At 51.4% G+C, this 24,145-nt stretch overlaps 1 protein-coding gene and 1 long non-coding RNA gene across 9 annotated transcripts in view; one reads left to right on the top strand and one right to left on the bottom strand.

Moving 5' to 3' along the window:
• The window catches only part of FOXP4 (forkhead box P4), a 53,855-nt gene extending 53,050 nt beyond the window's left edge, over positions 1-805 (bottom strand). For 7 of the 8 annotated variants that reach the window (XM_007972623.3, XM_007972627.3, XM_007972624.3 and 4 more), the window contains exon 1: positions 551-655. The gene's annotated coding sequence lies outside the window, so the exon portion shown is untranslated. Of the gene's footprint in view, positions 1-550 lie in introns of all 8 variants that reach the window. The other variant, XM_073005959.1, reaches the window with a different exon arrangement.
• A 333-nt stretch (positions 806-1,138) lies between these two features.
• LOC140708884 (uncharacterized) lies at positions 1,139-23,830 on the top strand. Its single transcript, XR_012089156.1, has 2 exons — positions 1,139-1,411; positions 23,500-23,830. It is a non-coding gene; the product is annotated as an uncharacterized lncRNA (long non-coding RNA).
• Positions 23,831-24,145: the final 315 nt, after the last annotated feature.

Genomic DNA, 24,145 nt, shown 5'->3' with positions numbered 1-24,145 from the left:
TCATCTGCCTCCGGCGCGTCCTGGGGAGTCCAGTACCGACTAGAGTTGGGGGGAGCCACGTCCCTTCCCAGCTCAGGAAAGTCTGGGCCGGGAAGTATTCTTTGTCTGACTCGGGGCAGGGAGGGGGTCGCGCCCCCGTACACCCCATTCCCAGCGGCACGGCAGGGAGGGGGCGGGGCCCAGATTCTTGGGGAAGGGCGGGCCTCGGTGGCCTCTCCGGCCGCCCCCCTCCCCGCCCCGGCCTCCGGCTGCCCCCATTCCCGTCGCGCCGCAGCCCCCACCTGTTCCTGAGGCAGCTCCGGCCCGCGGGGGCCCGGGCCAGGGGCGGAATGTCGCGGCTGCGTGGGGTCAGTGCGCCACGGCCGGCCCTGGCTGGAACAAAGTGCGCCGGCCAGGGCCCGGCTCCTCCCGGCGCCCGGCGCGTCTCGGGCGGGCAGTTTGCAAACACAAAGTGAGCCAGCGAGCGGGCGAGAGAGTGCGCGAGCAAGGGAGTTGGTCTGGTAGCCTGCCCAGCCCCCACCCGCGTCCCTGGGCCCGGCCCGACACCTACCTGTCCCGCCCGGCCGCTCCGTGCGGGCTCCGGCCCGTCAGCCCGCGCGGGGCATGGGGCTCGCTCCGGTCGCAGCCCGGGCCCGCCGCCGCCCGCCGGGGCTGCCCCTCCGCGCCGCCCCGCGCCGCGCAGCTCCCGGGCGTCCTCCCAGCGCGCCGCGCCGACCGCTGCGCGCCTCAACCCCGCCGGGGCATCGCACTTTGTGGGCTGCTTGGCTCGCTCCGGCTCCGCTCCTCCTTCCCAGTCCTTCCGCGACGCTCGTCAGCTCGCTCCGGCTCCCGGGCTCCCGGACCCCGGCGTCCCCGCCCCCGGCCCGGCCCTGGTTCCGGCCCGGGCTCCTCCCAGCCGCGCCGCCGCCGCCTGCGCCGCGCCCTCTTCGCGGGCTGGGGGCTACGTCCCGGCCGCCGGCCGCACTGTCCGGTCCGCAGGGGCGGTGGGCTCTGGACTCCGAGGGGCTGCGACTGAGCCTGGGCTGCGAGTGGCTGCGAGCGGGCGGCGCGCGGGCGGGGCGGGATGGGGCGGGGGAGGAGGGGGGTGGAGAGGGAAGGAGGGAGCGCGCGGAGCGCGAGGGAGGAGGGAGCGAGAGAGCAAGCGGCGGAGGGAGGGGAGACCAACTTCTAGTGCTACCATAATTCGCCTAAAGCAGGTGCAGCAACTTTCACCCCGCCTGGCAGCCGGCTGAGAGCTAGAGAAGACCACGTGCACCAAACTTTAGGGGAGGAAAAATGGGAACGTGGGGAGAAGACGTGGGGCGGCAGATCTGAAAAAGATGGTAGGTGGAGGGACCCCAGGGATTCACCCTGGCCTCGGACTCATCCTATGGCGCGCTTGCAAACCCCGGCCATCCCCTGGAGTCTGGAGGTACGGCCAAGTCCTGCTCCCACACGGTTCACTGGTTCCCGGCGGGCTGCGCTCGGCGCGGGGAGTGGCCGGGGGCCCAGAGACGGAGCCAGCGTCAGGCTCGGGCCCTGCCTGGCCTCCCTCCTGCTCCCCACTGCGTGGGGGCTGAGGGTGGGCTTTCTGAGCCGAGGGTGGGGGGTGGGGAGGCCCTTTCAGGGCTTTGTGAACGGTCACCCCCAGGCGCGCACTGCCTCCCTCTGCGGAAAGGGAATTTCCCGTATAGTGCTCTGCGAACCAGTGAAGAAGGGGCCCAAGGCCAGAGCCGTGCGGGCAAAGTGAAGTACAAAGTTGAGGACAAATTAGATTGTAAACAAAACTCCGCGTCTCTGAACATCGCTTTTGCCCAGGGGGACTGGAGGGGTTGTGGTGGTGGTGGCGATGGTGTGTTTGGCTTGGGAGGGGGAGTTCTGGGTAAGGAAATGCCCACGGCCCAAGGGGCAGGGCTGTGTTGGTAGCAGACGCACCACTCAGAGTCCCATGGAAATCTGAATACCCGTCCCACCTTCCCGCCCCACACACGCCGGCAACATCTCCCATCTCTCTGCGTGTGTTGGGGGTGGGGAGAAGTGAAGGAGGCCTCAGGAGTCCTCATGAAGTACCCCAACCCAGCTCAGTGATACCAGGTCCCCATGACTAAGGGAGGATCCTGCTGTGGGATCAGGGCAGGAAGACAATGGCTCTTGAAGCCTCCCCTGGTCCTGAAGCCTTCCCTGGTCCTATATCCTCAGGCGGGTGGACAAGGGGCAGGCATAGTATGTGAGCCCTTGTGGAGTGGGAGCTGGAAGGATTGATGCTTAGTTGCCTGGGGGGAGGGAATTTCTTGGCCCTTCCAGTGGGCCTTGAAAGGAAAGGGGATGTCAGAGAGGAGGCACCCTCTTGGGTTGTTTTTCATCACTTCTGTCCCTTTTCTGTAATGTTATTGACACCTGCATGGGTCCACATTTTATGTATTTGCCCTGTTGGGCAAGTGTGACAGGCATACTTAGGTCTTGCTGGAGCATTTTAGATTTCTAGGTGTGAAATTGTGCAGGGAAGACTCTAAGTGCCATTTATGTGGATATCTCGGTGTCATTTCCAGTGTGGCAACTGAGATAACCATAGCCATAAGAATAAAATAAAAGCTAACATCTGAGTCATACCACCCACCAGCCATTTAATCTTCACAGTAACCCCAGGAGGGAGATATTTCTATTATCTCCATTTTATAGAAGAGGAAACTGAGGCACAAAGAGATCAAGTCACTTGCCTGGGCTTACACAGCTGCTGGTCAGTGATGAGCCAGATTCCAACTAGAGCCACTTCAATGAGGACAAGAAAGAAGCTCATGGTGGTCTCTGAAGTGGCACTGCCTGCTTGTGGATTAGCTGAGGGGAAGGATATTCCGGGAGAAAGAAAGCCCTTGATCTGATTTACCTTCTGTTGAGGGCCAGCTCTGGTGGAAGTCATGGTGTGTGGACAGCCCCAGGCCAAGCCTGGAGTGGCAGGTCCTTGTGTCAGACCAGTTGGGCCAGTGACTATGTCCTCAGTTCTCCTTCCCATCCTTCTTGCAGCAAAGGCTGAGGGTGGGGTGAGAACTAGGGGCTTTGGAGACAAAAGAGAGAATTTCTGTAGGGGGGCATGGAATAAGGTGACCTCTGAGGGACTTCTCCAGCCCGTTTCTGGCTGGTTCACTGAATGCTTTTCCCATCTCCTTCCTGCAGCAGCCCTTGTACCTCACACATGGGCTCACTTGGCCAGAGGGATTGCCCTGGGAAATCCTTCACTTTCAGTTCAGTTTACCCCTCATCTCCAGGCCAGTTCAGTTCCCAGCTCCCTGTGAGCTACAGTGGGGGCTCAAGGCATCAAAAGACCCTGTCTTGTCTTCACCTAAAAGGCATTTTAGGGAGGAAGATAAAGCCTCCCCAAAGAAAGATACAGCACAAATGCCCCCAATCAAAGAAGCCAGTCCAAAGCCCTTCTTCCTGGTGCAAGAGCTTCGTTAAGAAGGTTGAAAAGAGTAGCCCTTGGCTCCAAAGTGGGAGTGACTGGGAGCAGGCAGGAGGGTCCCCTTTCTGTCCTTGTTCCTTCACAGGACTCAGGGCAGGTGCAGGTGCTTTGGCGGTGGCAGGAACCAAGGCTCATGGCTTGGCCCCTCCATGGGGGCCATAGTTAAGAGCACAGGGGCTAGAGTCAGGCAGCCTTGGGTTGAACTTCAGCCTCTGTCACTTAACCAGTGTGTGACCGAGGCAAGTTACATGATGTTTGAATCTCAGTTTTCTCACTCATCAATTGGGAGGTTAGGAGGCCTCCTTGGGTGGTTGGGAAGGAGGATGGGCAAAACGTCTAGCCTGGTAATGTGTTCCTCACATGCTTTCCATAATTACTTATTTTCCCTTTGATGAGCTCCAGGATGAGGAATGTTGACCTCACAAAGCTGCAAATCATGAGTTGCCACTTATTAAATGCTTGCCAGGCAGTCGAATAACGTGCTGTTCAGCTTATCACCCCAGCAATGGTGACTCTTCTCCAGGTGAAGCTGAGAGAGGTCAAATGACTTGTTCAGGTCACAGAACTAGGAAGTAGTGTGGCAAGGACTTGCTCCCAGGTCTCCTGCTCTGAAGCAGATGCCGTTTCCCAAGGTCAGCTGCCATCCTATTGTGGAGGTGAAGTGGGCTGATACATGAGCTTGTTCCTAGCAGCAGGCCTGGTACTCAGGAGTAGGTTGGGGTGGTAGTGGTGTGTACATCTAGAAACATTTGCTTCATTCCCAGGGTCCCAACAAACCTAAGCCCAGATATTTTATATTTATTTTATTATTATTATTGAGACAGAGTCTCACTCTGTCGCCCAGGCTGGAGTGCAATGGTGTGATCTAAGCTCACTGCAACCTCCGCCTTCCGAGTTGAAGCAATTCTCCTGCCTCAGCCTCCCGAGTAGCTGGGACAACAAGCTCATGCCACCATGCCCTGCTAATTTTTGTATTTTTAGTAGAGATGAGGTTTTGCCATGTTGGCCAGGCTGGTCTCGAACTCCTGACCTCAAGTGATCTGCCTGCCTTGGCCTCCCAAAGTACTGGAATTACAGGTGTGAGCCACTACACCTGGCCAAAAACTATTTTTTAGTTATTGAGAAATAAAACTTCATCAGCATAGGCTAGGAGCGGGGGCTTACGCCTGTAATCCCAGCACTTTGGGAGGCTGAGGCAGGCGGGTGGATCACCTGAGGTTGGGAATTCGAGACTAGCCTGACCAACATGGAGAAACCATCTCTACTAAAAATACAGAATTAGCCAGGCATGGTGGCACATGCCTGTAATCCCAGCTACTCGGGAGGCTGAGGCAGGAGAATCACTGGAACCTGGGAGGCGGAAGTTGCAGTGAGCTGAGATGGCACCATTGCACTCCAGCTTGGGCAACAAGAGTGAAACTCCATCTCAAAAAACAAGACAAAACAAAAAACAAAAATAAAACCCATTTTATCAGCATAATGCAGTAACTCCACTCCACTCCGCTCCTAAGTATATGCCAATAAAAATGCATATGTACATATGTTCACCAAAAGGCATACACCAGAATGCTATGCCATCTATTCGAATGTGCTCACTATTCACAATAGCCGTCAACAGTGGAATAGGTGACTAAACCATGGTCTTCTCATCCGTGGGCTAGTACTTGGCAATGAGAATGAGCAAACCATTGCCACATACAACAACATGGAGGAATCTCACAAATATAATGTTGAGCATAAAAGCCAGATGCAAAAGAAAACACAGTTTGATTCCATTGATATGAAATTCAAAACCCAATCCAATGAATTTATGACATTAAAACTCAGGAGCATGGCTATTTTAGGTGGAGGTGTGACGGAGGGGCACAAGGGGATTTCTGGGGGTCTTTTTGAATTTGGGAGTTGGTTACATACATATGTTCACTTTGTAAACATTAATTGAGCTATACATTTTATGCTTAAAAATGAAACATGTAAAAATCATTGCTAATATAGGCCTTTTCCATGACTCTCTTCTTTCCCATTCTCCATCCTTCCCTTGTGGTTTCCTGAAGCTGGCCTGCCCAAGTAAGTTTTCTACTCTTACTGCTTTGGTATTGCTTGGGTATCTCAAAATTTTCTTTTGTTTTAGTTATTTATTTTGATTCATTTTTGTGGCATAGTCAAATATCAAGCAATTAAAATTTTAAATGAAAGGTAGCCTGCTCCTTGTTTTTACTTGTGTTTTGCTGAACTTCATTCTGCTGAGATGAATGTCTACATGTTCGTTGCATGTGTTGTGTGTGTCTCTAGGTCACTTACTTAAGAGGCCACTGGAGAGGATTCTACCATATCAGTGTGCCCCGTCTTGTTTTGTTACCCAGCCTCCCACTGATGGGACAGTTCGATTGTAGTGGGTGTTTGGGTATTATGGTCTCATTGCTATGGTAGGCTTCCTTCTGTGACCTCCCTTCCCACTGTGCCTCTCCTTCCCTGCTGTGGTTCCTCTACTCCGGAATCTTTTGCCTTTCCCATCTCTCCACTGTTCGTCCATTCCCTGCTTCCCGATCTTTCTGACTGGGAAAGACCTAGCATCTCTGCTGATTGGAGGTGAGGGAGGAATAGGAGAGGGACAGCCTTTTCCTTTTCCACAAAGGCTCCTCTTCCCGAAGATCAATGATGATTTAAAGAGAGAAATATTTCATTAGGGGTTGACATCTTAATGAACTGTGCCAGGAACCTTCAAGGCACTCTCTAGGCTTCCTCGGTTTTAAGCGGGGCTCCTACCTGTGGGGGAGGCTTATCAGTTTACCATATTGCCCCAAGTAGATGACCATGGTAGTGTGGGTAGCTGTGCCGGGGGCTGTGGAGGAGAGGGCCCCCAGGACTGGGGTGAGGCTGGCTTGTCCTTCTAGGTGCCAGGCTGACCAGGCGCCTGGGCCCTTGGAGATGTTTGCAGTTCCTTTTGGGACTTTTAGGGATTCAGAGACTCAGGCCTTGTCCAAAGGGTGGTGGTCATGGGACTTTGGGCTGATTCGTCGAAAATCAGTCATTAAAGATCAGGAAATAGGCAGGGCGCGGTGGCTCAAGCCTGTAATCCCAGCACTTTGGGAGGCCGAGACAGGCGGATCACGAGGTCAGGAGATCGAGACCATCCTGGCTAACACGGTGAAACCCCATCTTTACTAAAAATTACAAAAAACTAGCTGGGAGAGGTGGTGGGCACCTGTAGTCCCAGCTACTCGGGAGGCTGAGGTAGGAGAATGGCATAAACCCGGGAGGCGGAGCTTGCAGTGAGCTGAGATCCGGCCACTGCACTCCAGCCCAGGCGACAGAGCAAGACTCCATCTCAAAAAAAAAAAAAAAAAAAAAAAAAAAAAAAATCAGGAAATAAACGATAACTTGACAAACAGTGAGCGATTTTCCACTAATTGGAACACAGCATCTTTAGGTCAAATGAGATCCCTACATGGAAGGATTTCTGTGCAGGAAGAGAGCAGAACATACTGGGAGGGGCCAAGAGAGCAGACCCAGTGCCTTATCCCTCCCTCATGCACCCCACCCATGGGGGTGGGGTTGGGGTGGAGGATGCATGAGGGTAGCAGAAGCCCCAGGAGTGGGCACAGAGGAAAGAATTCCTTTTCTCTTCATTCAGTTCTTCCTCATCTTTTTTTTTTTTTTTTTTTTTGGAGACGGGGCCTCCACTCTGTTGCCCAGGCTGGAGTGCAGTGGTGCAATCACAGCTCACTGTGATCAACCTCCTGGGCTCAAGTGATCCTCCCACCTCAGCCTTCCTATTAACTGTGACCACAGGTGTGAGCTACTACACCTAGGTAGAGAAGGGGTCTCTCTGTTGCGCAGGTTTGTCTCAAACTCCTGGACTCAGCCTCAGCCTCCCAAAGTGCTGGGATTGCAGGTGCAAGCCACCTCGTCCGGCTCTTCCTTATCTTTTAGGAGCTATCCCACATCTTCCATCCACTTGAAGACTTTTGGATTTAAGTCTCAATTCTGTCACTTTTTTAGCCCAAAATCCTGAAGCAAGGGGCTTGACCTCAGTTTATTCAACTGCAAGATGGGAAGAAAGATGACAGTCCGGCAGAGAGGTGGTGAGGATGCATATGGCTCATGTAGGATTCTTCTCAGTTTAGGCATTGGATACTGTATAGCTACTGTTACTCTTTCTTGATTACCCCAGCCCACTTCTGCCTCTTTCCAGGTGCTCTTTAGCACTCATGTGTCATTGATGTTACAATGTGTTGTTAGCTAACTTATTGAATAAGCTCCCAGTAACTTTTAACAAACCCTATTGTTTGTTAACTGTTAGCCATTTTATGCCTCATTTCTCCAACTAGATAATAAACTCCTTAGTTTAGGGACCTACAGTTTCAGTCATTTGGGGATTTCTCATTGTACCCAGCTTAATTTCTTTTGCAAGGTAGCTGCACAGTACTTGCATATTGATTTGATTATGATTTGATACTTTAGAGCAAAGTTTAAAAAACAAAAATAGCCTAACACTTTAGGGCAAGTTGGTGTCCTGCAGTTATCAGCTGCATGTTGTAGGACATATGTAATAACTGCGTCTTCACTGATTGCAAGGAAAGAGCTGGCTGGGGTTAAGGGGGGAACTTAGGTAGAAAATGGGACAAGGAAGACTCTCACTTCCTCAGAGCCATCCCCTTTTCTCAGAGGGCTGTGCTCCCCATTCTTCTTATCTCTCCGCTGGCTCCCTTTCTGCTTGTTGGCTTAGGATGCCTTCAGAACTCTGTTCTTAGCAGAGGATGCATTCCTTCCCCATGGAACCTGGAAGACCTGGGGCTTGGGGTCTCAGCTGCTGGCCCTGGAGGGTGAGGTGGGATATGGAGGAGGAGAGTTAAAGCCCAGGTAGACTCACATTGAAAATAGCTGCCGTCTGTTGAGCATCAACTGTTCACCAGGCACTTTTAACATGTATCTCTGATTCCCACAACAGTCCTATTTTTTTTTAAGAGAAAGCAGTGCTCCAAATATCAAAGGCAATGAATGTAGAGTAGAAATAAGGGAAGGTAAGAGAGTCTTTATACATCCCTTATTGTGTGTGGCATCTGGCTGGGTCCATGGAGTGGGGCTCACACACTTCCTGATCCTTGTAATTCTATGCGAGGCCTGGGCCCCAGGCCCTACCTCCTTCCTGGTTCTCCCGTACCCCCTCTGCTTTCTGGTCTTCACCATGTCCCCTAGGGTCTCCTCTAGTACCCTCTCCTCTTAACCCATGACTCTCCAGCCCCCAGGACCTCTCTCAATGTTGTTAGGCAGCAGGAAGTCCCTGGAGCCAGGCAGCTGAAGGCAAACTGAAGCTGGGTCTTGCTTAAAGAAGAACCACCCATGCATCAGGCACTGTGCTAAGCGCGTTCCACACATGACCTCATTTCACCTCCCAACAGTCCTCTAAGATGATGCAACAGATACTTGTTGGTGCCCTGTCTGGTGCACTGTGACTTTTCACCCCTAAGGCTTCCAATCACTAATGGCTGCCTTTCCTAGCCTAAGGGTTTCCTTTGGGCATTAGAGCCCACTTTTCCACTGTGTGGGAGGTCAGAAGTGCCAGGGAACTAGCACTTCCTGGAGGAGCCCTCTACCCATAACTGATGGGAATTGGTATATAAATACCCCTACTCCTTCACTTCACTTGTGGAATAACTCTGAGTCATGTGTGCTGTGCATACTTCCAGGGTTTCTTCTGTGGGACCGAGCCCATCCTGTAGCTGGCTTGGTAACATATACTTTGTTGCCTCCTTTCCTTGTCTTACTTCCCCACTTTTCTACTGGTATTTCCTTTACCTCCTAAATCAACCATTTGCAATGGAATAGTGTCTCAGGGGCTGCTTCTGTGGGAACCCAGCCTAAATCAGGTTGATACTATTATTATCTTCATTCTATAAATGACAAGACTAAAGCTCAGAAAGGTTGAAATTCATACACAGTTCCACAATTATGTAAGTACAGCACCTGCCTTCATACCCTGGCTTGTTACACACCAGAGTGATCACCTCATTGCTCTAGTATATGGCTTCTTGAGGGCCCTTTACCTCTCAAGAAGTCTGGTTCAAGGCAATTCCCCTTGGCCTCCTGCCTTGAGAGGTAGGAGGTGGGGAGCAGGGTGGGTCAGGAGTACACTGGGAATATTTCCAGCCCACCTAGCCCCCGTCTCCCTGTGGGACACTGGCCAGCAGTCATGGCCAGTCTTTGGATTGCAGGCAGAAAGAAGCAGAGAACACTTACAGGGCTGGAGATATGATGAATAGAAAGAAGTGAAAGCCACCTGGAGTGCTGGAAAAGAAGAGGACTGAATCAGGGGTACAAGGAGAGGGTGGGCTTGGGGCTGAGGAATCTTTCTGAGCATTTGCAGTACACAGCAGCTCCTGCAAAAACCGAAGGAATGAGGTGAGAGATAGGAAAGGATTTATTTTTTCTGTTTTATTTTAGAGTCAGGATCTCACTTTGACACCCAGGCTGGAGTGCAGTGACGTGACCATAGCTCGCTGCAGCCTCGAATTCCTGGGCTCAAGAGATCCTCCTGCCTTAGCCTCTGAGTAACTGGGACTACAAAAGGATTTCTTGATGTTGGAGTTTGCTCAGCCAGGGAATGTGGAAAGTCCCCTGCTGAGAACCTTCGGACCAGACAAGAAATCGGCCTGCCTCTTTTATGAGAGTGGAGGTGGGCCCCTTGGGGCAGGACAGACCTGATCCCTCCAGTGACAAAAGTTACCTGGTGAGAACACCTTCATGTTTTCTATTTGTTTGGTTTTCATGACACCTTTGTCTTAGTTTAGGTTCTCCCTGAAGCAGACTCTGACAGTGATTCAAGCATAAGTGGTTTATTTGGGAGGTGGTCCCAGAAATACCAGTGGGGGGGGCAGGGCAGGGAGAATGAGGGAAGGCAGCCAATAAAGGGAGTGTTATCCCACTGTCAGCAAGAGGAGTGCAGTCCCACTGGGGACTTGAGTATGCGTGATGCACACCGCACACAAGCCAACCCACGGGCGCAGGCCCTAGGGTACTCATCCATCAACCTCCCTTCATCATGGGCTGTGGCCTCCTTCTAGGTGCATTCACTCTCCAGCACTTCCGGCCTGCTCTGGGTTGGAGCCAAGGGTGTTTCCACGGCCAGGAAAAAACCCTCAGGCAAAGAGCAGGTGTTGGCAGTAAGCAGGCTTTTACCTTTAGAGGCGAACACTGAGAGAGATGGGCAGGGCGCCAGTGCCTGCCACACTCTGCCCTACTGTTCTCCTGCTTAACTTTTCCTTTTCATGAGTCTCTGTGGGCTCATCTCATCTCCCACTGTCCTGTCTGAAGCACTGGGCATTGCTCCACTGCTCTCCTCATCATCTGTGCTCTTGGACAAGCCCATCTACTCTCATGGTTTTATCTACCACCCGTGAGATGGTGGTTCCCACCACTATCCCGTGTGGAACCTGGATCCCATGCCCATGTCTGTGGGCCTCCAGGGATGGCACAGTCAACATGTCCCCAGCCCAAGCCATCTTCTGTATCCATAACATGCTCCACCTCTGCATTTTCTCCACATTGGTGGCAGCATAATCTACCCAGTCACTCTAGAAACTAGAATCATCCCTTGGTTCTCCTTATCCCTTCCTCTTCATATCCAGTCAACATGTCCTGTGGCTTCCAAGGCATTTCTCAGAGTCATTCCCTCCTCTTTACCTCCACTCCCCCTACTATTGGTCAGGGCAGGACCCTCGTCATCTCCCATCTGGAGTATTCCAATAGCTTCCTAGCTGGCCTCCCCACTTCCAGCTTTGTCCTCTTCTGGAGCCTCCCTTCAGTGCATCCTCCACAGTGGTGAAAAAGTTCTATCTAACATGCCAGCCCAGGCTGGTGTGGTAGCTCATGCCTGTAATCTCAGCACTTTGGGAGGCTGAGGCAGATGGATTGCTTGAACCCCATCTTTAATAAAAATTAAATAAATAAAATTCCAGCCTGAACTTGTCATGCCCTGCTTAAGACGCATTCAAAATTCATGCACCTTGGCTGGGTGCACAGGGTAGAAGGTATCCTTTCTTGAACCTCTGGTTCTATCCCTGGCCACTCCCAGCTCTGCCATCTGGGACTTGTGGCATGTTCTGTGCTCTTTCATGTAGCTGGGCTTCATCTCAGACTATGTCCTCTGCTTGGAATATCTTTTCTCCCATATGCTTTCACTGCTAAGACCCAGCTCAGATGGCACCTCTTCTTGGAAGTCTCCCCTGAATGCCCCAGGCTGGATTAGACACTCTTCTTTTGTGCTCTTGTATCAGTGCAAACATCAGAAAATCCACTTCAAATGGGCTTAAATAACAATGAAAATTGACTGGCTTTTGCACCGGAAAGTCAAGGGAGCAGGACTCACTGCAGATGATGTGTGATCCAGGGACTTAAAACGATGCTCTTGGGTTCTCCCATTGCTTCACTCTGCCTTTTTCTGGGTGGGCTTTATTCTTAGAGTCCTTGGAGGGAGTCCCATCAGCTTCAGACTCACATCCAGCCCAATTCAGTCCAGTGAATTGTTCAAGCCAACACTTAGCTTATTTGGACTTGACTAAGGATTGACTTGCCCTTCTCCAAACCCATCAAAATGGCCAAGGGCTTACAGTGTTCTACTTCAGGGGTTGACAGATGATGGCCAAATCCCGCTTAACACTTGTTTCTGGAAATAAAGTTGTGTTGGAGCACAGCCACACTCATTTGCTTATGTATCATCTGTGGCTGTTTTTATGTGACAGGGGCAGAGTTGGGCAGTGGAGGCAAAGACCAGCAAACTTTTGCTGTATTTTAAGCTCTGCAGGCTATGAGGCAAAATTGAGAATATTATGCAGGGATTTGTGTGACAAGAGAGAAAACAAATTTCCACAAAATTTTTATTGATGAAATTACAATGACAATAATAATTGGGTACTTTTTTTTTTTTTGGTAATACAGGTCTAATAATAAGAAGAATGAAATTTGGGGGAAGGGGATAACATTTTGCTTGGTTGGGGTTCAAAGTTAATGCTCCCTATTATCAAATCGACCACTAATGTTCATCTGTGAAAACCACTTAGCTAACAGACCATACAAAACCAGGCAGGATTTGGTCTGTGAGCCACAGTTTGCAGACTCCTGAATTAAATCAAAGCATTACAGAGCTAAGGGAAGAGACAGTGGGAAGCTGATACTGGAGATAATACTGACCCTATAGGTCTGTGGGAGGCATCTTATAAGGCGTTTCTTTATAAGGCAAGTTCACGTCCATTGAGCCCCTTAATCCTGACAAGAATTCTATGAGGGTAGACAGGGCAAGGGTGGTTGTACACTCTTCAGAGAGGAAACTGAGGCTCAGAGAGAAGTGGCTTGTCTGAAGTTTCATTGCAAAGCCTCTCTGGGACACCTTTGAGTATGCTAAGACATGGGCCTTGGAACATGTGCTTTGTTGAGTAATTGAACAATTATGGTGTCTCCTGGTTGGAAGACAGAGGCTAAGCCAGCAGAGGGACAGGCTGGTCTGAACATGGCCTGGGAGGCTAAGTTTCCAGCTGGTTCTGTGACATCCAGTGGTCTCCAGGAATGGGGCTGATCAGCATGGTGTCTAGGAACCCAGTGTAGCTTCAAGACTCTCTGAGCCTAGGCCTGTCTCCCTATGCAGGACTGGGGATACCAGCATAGCAACTAGAAAGAAATCAGGGCTGGGCGTGGTGGCTCATATCTGTAATCCCAGCACTTTGGGAGGCCAAGGCAGGAGGGTTGAGACCAGCCTGGGCAACATAACGAGACCCCTTCTTTCTCTCTTTTTTTTTAGATGGAGTGTCACTCTGTCGCCCAGGCTGGAGTGCAATGGTGTGATGATGGCTCACTGCAACCTCCACCTCCTGGGCTCAAGCGATTCTCCTGTCTCAGCCTTCCAACTAGCTGGGATTACAGGCACCCACCATCATGCCTGGCTAATTTTTGTATTTTTGTAGAGACAGGTGTTTTGTAGATAGGTGTTTCATGTTGGTCAGGCTGGTCTTGAACTTCTGACCTCAGGTGATCCTCTTGCTTCAGCTTCCCAAAGTGCTAGGATTACAGGTATGAGCCACCATGCCTGGCCATGAGACCCCTTCTCTACAAAAAATACAAAAATTAGCCAGGCGTGATGGCATGTGCTTGTAGTCCCTCAGGAGGCTGAGGGAGGAAAATCACTTGAGCTCAGGAGGGGAAGGTTGTCATGAACCAAGATCTCACCATATCATTTCAGCCTGGGCAACAGAGCAAGACTCTGTCTCAAAAAACAAACAAACAAAAAATAGAAATCAGACTTCAGGCAATAATGCCCAGCTCCACAAACAAAGATTTTGACCCTGTACCTCACTGGCTGCAGCCTTCAATGCCTGGCCTCATCTGGGTCCCTGAGGAGCAAGCCTGCATCCTGTGTCCTGTGGGCAGGCTGTGGGTAGCCCTCCTCCAGGCTTACCTGGCCTCAGGTAGGGCTGCCCAAGGTCAGGGAGGGTGGGTAGAGGCAATCAGATGTGAAGGACAGATGCTGAGTCCCTTTCCAGGATGATGATTTGTAGGTACTGAGCATGTGTGTTCTGGCACATACAAATATACACACAGACACTTCACACATTCCCTGTCTCACACGTTTTCACACTCCCATAGTCACCTCCATCTTCACTACCACCATCTCATACTCACATGCATGCACACTCTCATGGTTTCTCACTTTTTTTTTTTTTTTGAGATGGAGTCTGGCTCTGTCACCCAGGCTGGAGTGCAGCGGCATGATCTCAGCTCACTGCAACCTCTGCCTCCCTGGTTCCAGCGATTCTCCTGCCTCAGCCTCCCAAGTAGCTGGGATTAAAACCATGCACCACCATACCCAGCTAATTTTTGTATTTTTAGTAGAGACGGGGTTTCACTATGTTGGCCAGGCTGGTCTAGAACTCCTGACCTCAGGTGATCCGCCCGCCTTGGCCTCCCAAAGTGCTAGGATTACAGGTGTGAGCCACCGCGCCCAGCTGGTTTCTCACATTTTTTCATGCACTCTCAAGCTCGCACAACATATTCATATGCACAACACGTTCATACATACCTCTATTAGTTTCCACAACAAAGTATCACACACTGGGTAGCTTAAAACAACGGGAATTTATTGTATCACAGTTTTGGAGACTAGAAGTCCAAAAGCAAGGTTCTTTCTGAGACTTGTGGGGAATGGCCTTTCCTTGCTTTTGCTGGCTTCTGGTAGCCCCAGGTATTCTTTGGTTTGGAGGAGCATCACTTCAGCCTCTGCCTCCATGTCTCTGTGTCTTCACATGGACATCTTATATGGACACTAGTCATATTGCATGAGGGCCACTCTATTCCAGTAGGGACTCATCCTAACTGATTACATCTGCAGTGATACTGGTTCCAAATAAAATCATTTTCAGAGGTGCTGGGGTTAGGACTTCAATATATCTTTTTTGAGGAGGAGCACAATTCAACCCAAAACGCCACCTACAGCCATAAAATCTCACATGCACAGGCCATACTGCCATAGTGACACAGATATCAACACACATTCCCGTAGTCACACAAATCACACATTCCCATATACACTTTCAGGATCCGACACTCCCATGGTCCCCCCGCACGCACACATACACATGCATACACACGCATGGCGAGGTCATCACACACCCACTCCTTTAGGTTCCCAGTCTTACAGCCCTACACACCCCCTACAGTCACACCCCTTCACATGCCCTCCTGCCCCCGCCTCACTCCCAGAGGCCACCCTGCGGAGGTCACGCTCAGAGACCCGGCACATTTGCAGTCTCGCACTTGGCACTTGGCTCGTACATCTCACATCCTCTCCCACCCACACAGTCTCTCCCCTCTGACTCCTCCGCCCAGCTCACCAGTTCCCCCACCAACCCTCATGGTGAGGAGGCAGCAGACTGGCTCTGTCCCACCCCAGGGGGGCACCAGGTGGCTCCCCCCTTGTCCTCTGGAATCTGGTGCCCCCACAAGCCTTCTGCCTTTTCAGGCTCCCACGCTTCCCTCTCAGGGGCAGACAGACAGACACATCCACACACTCTCACGCTCATACACACACGCGCCCCTCTGGCAGCCCCACGGCAGCAGTCTGTTCCTCATTATGGGCCAATGCGCCTGTTTACTCACCCAGCTGGAGATGGTTAGAGAGTGATAAATAATGAAAGAGAAAACAGGCTTTTCCCCTCTGTGGCTTCTATTTATGTAACATGTGTCACTGTGCATTCACAGACTTTGTTTCGGAGCTGGTTGCAGGAAATAGTTTATTTTTTCCGGACGGTGGCTTAAGGGGTGGGGAGGTGGGGGGCAGGGTTTGGGTTTCTGGTCTCACGCCCATAGGAGTTTCGGGATCTGGCTCCCACAGTCCTCTTCCCCTGGTGCCTCCTCTCCTCACCTCCCCTGACGCCCCCGGGGTGGACATCATGGCTAGAGGCTGCCTCAGAACGGGGTTCTCCCACTCTACCTATTTGGAATGGGCTGGGGTGGTTGGGGGCCCCTCCCAGCTGCCTCTGAAACCTCCCAAACAGATGGGCTTGTTTTAAGAGCCAGAGAGCTTGAGGCTGGGACTCCCAGAGAGGAGGCAGTTGGACAGGGGCTTCCTAGGTAGCCTGCACCTGTTGGGGGAGGATGCAAAATGCTATAAAAGAAGAAAAAAAAGATCCATACCTCATGTTCACTTAGCACTTTCATCCCCGTGGTCTCTCTCAGGCCTCACAACTTTTAATGGCTGCTTCCCAGATGAGAGAACTGGAGGAGGGCTTGCCATGGTCTGTGCAACTGGCTGATGAGGAGCCAGAACTTCACACTCAGGCCTCTGAGTCCAGAAAAGCCTCACACACCCCGCTGCCTCCTCCTCCCAAGGGTGCCTCCCTTGGTAAAGTTCTGGTCACCCTCACTCATTCTAAGGTGGATGGGAGTAGTTATAAGGGTGTGGGGGTTGGAATTTGGGGAAAGGTGAGTCATCAGAGGTCTGAGAAGTGTCCCCTTCCCCACCCTTTCCTAAACACTAAGGTGAGCCTTTGTGTGACACCTTTGGGTGACAAACCAGGGAAGGAAGAAGCAGCAGAAGGCTGCCCTGCTCCCCAACCGCCAGTGCAGGGAGGCTCTTGGGAAGCTGGAAGGACACCTGCCCCGACCTGAGCCTGTCTGTTTGAACGCCAGGGCAGGGAGACAATGTCTTTGTTTGACATGGAGTCCTGGTTGTACCCCAGGTCACCTGCTGGGGGGACCCAAAGGTTCCGACCTTTGAGGAATATAGCATCCACTATGGAAAATGGCGCGGAAGCCCCCAACTCCTGCAGACTGTAGGGGATGAATATATATAGGTGCCATGGGACTAAGGTGCAGGGCAGAATCCTGCCCAGTGACCTCAGGATTCTTGCAGGGAGCATCCCACAGGAATCTCCTGGCTGGGGGGTGAAGCAGCCACCTTCCCAAGACAAGGACTTTAAACATGGTCTGACAACAAGAGCACATATGGGCCAAGGGCAAAAGAGAAAAAGTGCTAAGGAGGCAGTTTTCAAATTTAGTGGGTGAGAGATTCACAAGGGAGCTTATTAAATGCGGATCCCCAGGCTCCTTTCCTGGCATTGATTCAGCAGGTTGGGGGGCCAGGAATCAGCATGGTTAGCAAGTTCCTGAGAGTTCTCAGACTGGTGGTTTCCCAAAGACTGGGAGACAACAGCGCCCTATGTGGGCCCTGGAGGCAACCCCCCTGCCCCAACACACAAAGATGAGATGCAAGCATTATGGTTAGGTCAGGAGGGAATTTGACTTCCCCTAAAGAGTGAGAATGATTTGGTTAGAGAATGATAAAATTCATTTGGTCCGAAGGAAGGGAGAGAGAAAGAGAAGAAGGAAAATATAATTTACCAATACCTATATGTGCCAAGCTGTTACATGACACTTTTTGTTTTGCTTTGTGTTTTTGTTTTTTAGAGACAGGGTCTTGCTATGTGGCCCAGGCTGGAGTGCAGTGGCACAATCAAATCATAGCGCACTGCAGCCTCGAATTCCTGGGCTCAAGTGATTCTCCTGCCTCAGCCTTCCGAGTAGCTGGGACTACAGGTGCATGCCACCATGCCTGGCTGTTACATGACATTTTTACCTGGCTGCTTTGACTTTTTGACATTCATATCCATTTTTGGAACCTAAAACGCTGTCAACATTCTATTTCTTATTACCAAGTAATGCTCGTACAGACATACCCGCCACAACCCAAGTCAAAACTTTGTGTCAGCTGGAATGTTGTGCACACCTTGGAGCATTTACCACATGCCAGGCATTGTTTTCAGTGCTTTGCACATACTGCTTTGTTTTTTACTGCACTGCAACACCGACAGGCAATACTATTCCCATTTTACTGATGGGGAGAGCAAGGGTCAGAGAGGTTTAGTGACTTGCCTAAGGCCACCCAGCTACCTCAACCCTGGCAACAGGAAGAGCTGGTGCTTCTGTTTCTTTACTGATCCAGGGAGAGGCCTGATTGGGGAGGTAGAGGGACTGAATCCAGATCCTGCTTTATAGCCCCCTCTCCAGGACTCCCTCCCTCCCTCCCACTCTGGAATGGAGAGGTGGATGGAGAGGCACGCTCTCTGCCACTCACTCAACCCCTCTGCCTTTGGGACCCTACCAACTCTCACAAAGCCCACCCAGCTTGCACCCTGAGCTCTCTCCCAAGAAGCTGAGCCCCCGAGGTCTCAGGCACTCCCTTCCAATTCAGTCCCTGGAGCACTTATGACTCTGAGGGAGTCCCCAGAGAGGGGGCTGAAAGACGTAGGGGAGCTTAAGGAGCACCTTTCCTGGGCTTCCAGGAGCCTCTTATATCCCTATCCCCTTGGCAGAATGGGTGTGTCACAACTGGAGGGTGGGGGTGTTTTGGGACGGCAGAACTGGCCAGACCTACGGTCCCAGATGTTTGTTCAGGCTGCGGGCTGAGCCTGATTTCAGATGTAAGGACTCACAGCAGCTTCATGGGGGTCCTGTCCAGACCCCCACAGGGACATTCACTTGCTCACTTGCACACACCCGTGCCCTCCTGCGACTCCCCTCCACACAAAGTTCCGCTTATGAAAACCCAGACAAAGCTCCAGACTCTAATGTCCCTGCGGACAGTGACATGAATGGTAAAAATCATCCTTAACCCCAGGTGCTCTGCACACGCTGACTCTAAACTTCACATTGATCCTGCAAGCACGTTTTTCCTGATTACCTCCCCCTTCCCACCACACATCTTATAGATGAGAAAAATGGGCTTCAGAAAAGCCAAGTGGCCCGTCTGAGGCCACACAGCGACCCCACAGCAGATCGAGGACGTCTCGATCGGGACGTCTGTTGCGGAGCTTACCCGCATCCCTCTCACCAGGCTGCTCTTCCCGTCTGGCTCCCAGGACCCAGCAGGTGTTCAGCACGTCCACTGATGAATGTGTATGTCTGTGTTTTCTTTCACACACACTCAGTGCAGGCTCCAGCTGCCCCTCTCTCCAAACCCACTCTGAGCTGTGATCTCCCTGCAGGCTCAGAAACTTGCAAACCCTTCAGCTTCCTCCACAGCCAGAACTAGCACCAGCCTGAATTCCCTGGGCTCCAGTCTCAGTTTCCCCTAAGTTTCTCAGGCCTGCACACCTGAGCAAGTCCTTCCCTGCTTTGAGTAGACCCACAGCAATGGCTGGGCTCCTGCTCCAGGCCTGACCCCCACTGTGGAAGCCTCTGGGGTCCAGCCACCTCCATTCTCCTCTCTTCCTCTGAAACATCAGGACTGGCACTGCCCCCACTCAGCCCCCTCTCCCTGCAGCCCCCTGGGAGCCCAGGCTTTGCTTGAGGGCAGTGAGTGAAGCCGGCTGTAACAGAGAAACCTCAGGCTCCTCTTTAGAAGTCCCCGGAGGAGGCAGATCTGAGGAAAGGCTGCCGAGAAGGCGCCTGCAGCAATGTCAGCTTGAGAACAACCCGGCTGACAGGATGCTGAGCGGGGATTAAGGTCGGGATCAGGGAAGCCGGGGAAATGAAGGCAAGTTCCCTGCTCCCCTCGCTGCCACCGCTGCTACCTCGGCTGGGTTTGTCTTCTTGTTTGTTCTGGCTCTGGGAAAGTGGGTGGGGAGGGAAGTGGGCAGGGGTGAGGTGGGGAGGTGGAGGGAAGGACAGGGGAGAGGTGGAGAAGGGCAGGTAGGGGGGTAGAGGGAGGTGGAGGGAAGGACAGGGGAGAGGTGGAGAAGGGCGGGTAGAGGGGTGAAGGGAGGTGGAGGGAAGAGAAAGTCAGGCCTCCTCTGGGTCTTGGGCTTAGCCAGGGACAGGGTAGAGGCGCAGATGGCCCTTACGTGGGACCCTTCCCCTACACCTGTCCCTATAGCCGGTCTACCAGCCAGTGGAGCAGCCAGTCGCCCCCGACCCCCCACCCCGGAACCCTCCCTCATGTCCTGAGTGTGGATGGCAGGACCAGTGAGAACAGAATTGACCTTACCCTGAGAGGCTCCCAGGTCAATGAAGCAGATGCAGTCTACCTCCAGAGAGGAGGTGAGCCTGTTTCCGCCTGTCTACACATGCAAGATCCTCTGTTCTGGGGAAAGACCATTGCCGCAACCTGCCTCATCATTGACACGTCACAAGAGTCCAGCCAAATGGGCTACTGATTTCCAGGTCATCCAGTGCACCACAGTTCCAGTGAAACCTCAAATCCTTGCATTGCCATTGGTGTGGTAGTGAAGAACGTGGCTTCTGGTTTCAGATGGCACGGGGTCACCTTTTGGCTCTGCCACTGATTTGCTATGTCACATTGGGCAAGCTGGCTAACTTTCTATGCCTCAGTGGGATAAAATCATAGCACCTCCTTATAAACTTGTCAGGAAGATAGAGGGAGTGGACACGTGTGAAGTGCTTGGCTTAGGGCCTGCCATGGAGGACAGAGGACATATGCCATAGGGTAGCTTTATTTGTTATTGGGGCAGAGTACAGGAATAAGTGTGGCAATTTGAAGTGACTTGCCTGAAAGCTTCCTGGGGGAAGGGGTGTGGAAATCTGATTTTGGAGGCTGAGACTGGGCAGGGGTAGAGAAGTGAATTGGGGGTATGGAACAGAGCTCCCATTTGGCAGGTGAGTGAGTTAAGGATGTGTCTGGTGAGAGGCAGAGAGGATGCATTTGTTACGAGCCCCCCTTCCCCCTCCCAGCCAGGCTTTCTCCAAAGTTCGTGCTTTAACTAGGGGTAACTCTTCCAGCCCTGCCACGGGCAGGCCAGGGGTGCCAAGACCATGAAAAGATGCAGATTTTCATGGTGACCTTCCCAGAATGGGGTTTATTCCAGAAACCCTAGCCATTCAGGGTGACTCCACTTGTACCTGGGGTTTCTGGACCTGGCAAGGGAAGAAACAGGCACAGAGAGTACAAACCTGGAGGCAGATGGTCCCTGGGGTTGGGTTCCAGCTCTGCAACTGATCATCTATGGGCCTTGGAGCCAGTCAGTTAGCCTCTCTGGACCTTAGCTGCCAGGTCTGTGAAATGAGATAGTAATATGTACCTTAAGAGTTGTAATGATGAGTAGTTACTCCATAAATATCCACTGTTGATATTCAACTTAGCAAAGAGTTGCTGAGGTCCAACCAGCAACTGGGGCCCTAATGAATGAGAGACCCTTTCCTAGCCCTCGAGTAGCTGGTGGCCTGCATGTGAGTCCAAATATGATGCTGAAGGCAGTGGTGCTACCTTAAAGGTCCACCTGGGAAACAAAGAGAAGGAGATCCTGGCATCCATGTCCCAGGCTGCAGGGCCTGCTCCCCTGGCCCACCCTGCAGCCCTGCTTGGGTGTCCTCAGCCTATCACCCTATCTCTGGACACCATGGCCAGCAGGCTGGGGATGGGGAGGGTGTTGCGGGGGGAGGGGAATGAGAGCCTAGGATAGGGTTCTGGAGTTCTGGTAATTGGGGAAAAGCTCTGCTGGGTCTGATTTCTGGGGGAAAGCCTTGGGCAAGGGGGCCCAGTCCCTGCAGAAGTGTGTGAGGAGTACCTTATTGGGGATTTTATCTCTAGGGGCCTGGTTCTGGAATTCTAAAGACACCTCTTCTTTTCTTTTTGTTCTGTTAATCAAAGTTATGTATATTTATTGTTTAAAAAAATGGAAAATACAGGCCGGCATGGTGGCTCATGCCTGTAATCCCGGCACTTTGGGAGGCTGAGGCGGGTGGATCATGAGGTCAGGAGTTCAAAACTAGCCTGGCAAGATAGTGAAACCCCATCTCTGCTAAAGCTACAAAAATTAGCCAGGTGCGGTGGCAGGTGCCTGTAATCCCAGCTACTCGGGAGGCTGAGCAGGAGAATTGCTGGAACCTGGGCGGCAGAGAGGTTGCAGTGAGCTGAGATCCGGCCACTACACTCCAGCCTGGGTGACAGAGTGAGACTCCATCTCAAAAAAAAAAAAAAAGGAAAATGCAGAAAAGCATAAAAAAGGAAATAAAGATCAGCCATAATCTTCCCACCCAGAGATAACCATGGTACGACTTTAGTGTATCTCCTAGTTTTTTTTAAGCTGACTCTTATACACACATTTACACATACTCACATGGACACACACATTCACGCACATATTCACAAATATACACTCACATGCAATCACACATTTACATACACATATATGTAACTTTATTACATGTTTAATGTACACGTCTTTAAAAGTTTAGAAACAAGATTGTGGAATCATAAAATACATCACCATTTTGTCAACTGATTTTTTTGTTAAATAAAATATTGACAACTTTTTCCCCCAGGTTATTACATATTCTTCTCCAACATAATTTAAAATGACTGTATAGTGCTCTTTGGGCATAAGGCATATCATTTTATTAGTCATCACCTATTGGTCATCCATCCATTTCTAGATTTTTGCTATTGTAAATAACACTGAGATGAACATCCTTGCAGAGAAATCTTTGAGGGGGTCGCTAACTTTCCAATTGTCTGTTCATGTCTGTCTACTCCCAGGTTCGATTTTGAGCCTTTCTAGGCAGGATCTATGTCTGATTTGTCTTTGTGACCCCAAAGTCTAGCTTGGCTGCTGGTTCACTGAAGGCATCCAATAATGGTTGAATTGAGTTGCTTTTCTAGAGCACGTGCCCTGGGCTGAGGAATTGGGAAGGTGGGCTGATGAGGAAAGAGCCCACCTTCCCTGCTAGAACACTCAGGGGTCCCCAGTGCCTCTATGCTGGGCCTGCTAACTTCTCCTAGGAAAACACTTTCCCAAGCAGAGCCACTGGCCATCCCAGAGGCTCACTGAATGGCCCTCCTGTATCTCTTATCTTCCCAGGCAAACTGAACCTTGCCCGGACCCTCCCCCTTCATACTCCCCCCATCTCTGACTCTTTTGAGTTCTTTTGTTGTGTCTTCAAGCTGAAGGCCTAGCAGACAGAGCCCTCTCACCTGCCCATGTCTGCCGGAGCAATGTTGCGGCAGCTCCCAGCTCCCCGCTCCCCATGCAGTGGCCCCGTCCCCGGCCCCCACTTCTGACAGCACAGCCCACTTGGCTCCTGAGAAGTACCCACTTGGCTCCTGAGAAGTGCCCACGTGGCACACCTCACCCCTGCCCCTGCTCTGCCTGCCACCTCTCATGGCACCAAAGGAGCCTTTGTCTCTCCTCATGGGGACTCTCAGCAGATGCTGACATTCTGACTGAAACAGATTTGTACAATCATGGAATCTGAAGTGGAGACCCAGGTCCCAGTGTTTCAGTGGGTCTTTAAAAAAGAAAGAAAGAGAGAGAGATGGAGAGAGAGAGAGAGAAAGTGAGCAAGAGCACGAGAGGAAAGAGGCAAAAGCTGAGAGGTAAAACTTACAAACTTAATTTCCCCTCACCAGCATCCACACTCCCAACCTCCTGGAATTTCCTCTCTTCTTTCTGATTTTTAATCTCTTCTTTTCCTCTCTTTTCTCTCCCTCTTCCCCTTTCACTCCTTTCCTTCACTTCTTTCTCTGTCTCTCTCTCAGCTCTGACACGAACATCACCCCCCACCCTCCTGTCCTCCTCTCCCCTTCTTTTTTTAAGTTTTTTTTTTTTCTTTTAACTTTCAAGGTCATTCCGGACTCCTGACGCCGCCAGTCCCGCGGTGAGACGTGAGCACCATTGGCGTCCGTGGCCTCTGTTTCCGTGGCAACCCAGTAACCATTAATTTTCAATTAAAGGAGACAAAAAGCTCGATGACAGCTCCAGGTCTGCTGAAGATGTCAAGAATCTGTATTAATATACAGCAAGAGAGCATAATTGTGTGTCCATCTTCCAGAGCAGCGAAAAATGGAGGGATAATTACCAGCTCGAAAGCCACTCTGTAATTTAGTTCTTACTGTCACCACAGCCCTACACATTAGCATAAATTAAAAGCAGAGTTTATTGTTATCAAAGTGCATTGATATCGCCAGACCTGCTTTCTTCCTTTTAACTGTTTGTTGTGGGTGAGTGACTCCCCAACTCTTGCCAGGGTCTCCCCGGAGTGGGAAGAGTGGAAGTGTGGCTGCTAGACCTGAAGGGTCTAGCTGCCAGCCTCCCTCAGGGCAGGTGGGGACAAGGGTCAGGGTGTTGCCCCTCTGATAGGGCCTGGGGATGATTCGGGGGATGGAGGAGGCTTGGATATTTATTCACCTTTCACATGTAAGTGCTTTGTTTTACCTATGAGCACTCCAGCCCTTGCAGAGGGGGCTGCTGCCCCATCGCAGGTCCCCCT

Source organism: Chlorocebus sabaeus, chromosome 17, assembly GCF_047675955.1.
Source record: "Chlorocebus sabaeus isolate Y175 chromosome 17, mChlSab1.0.hap1, whole genome shotgun sequence".
NCBI classification, from domain to species: domain Eukaryota; kingdom Metazoa; phylum Chordata; class Mammalia; order Primates; family Cercopithecidae; genus Chlorocebus; species Chlorocebus sabaeus.
The sequence above is the reverse complement of the archived record's forward strand: the minus strand, read 5'-3'. Positions and strand labels throughout refer to the sequence as shown.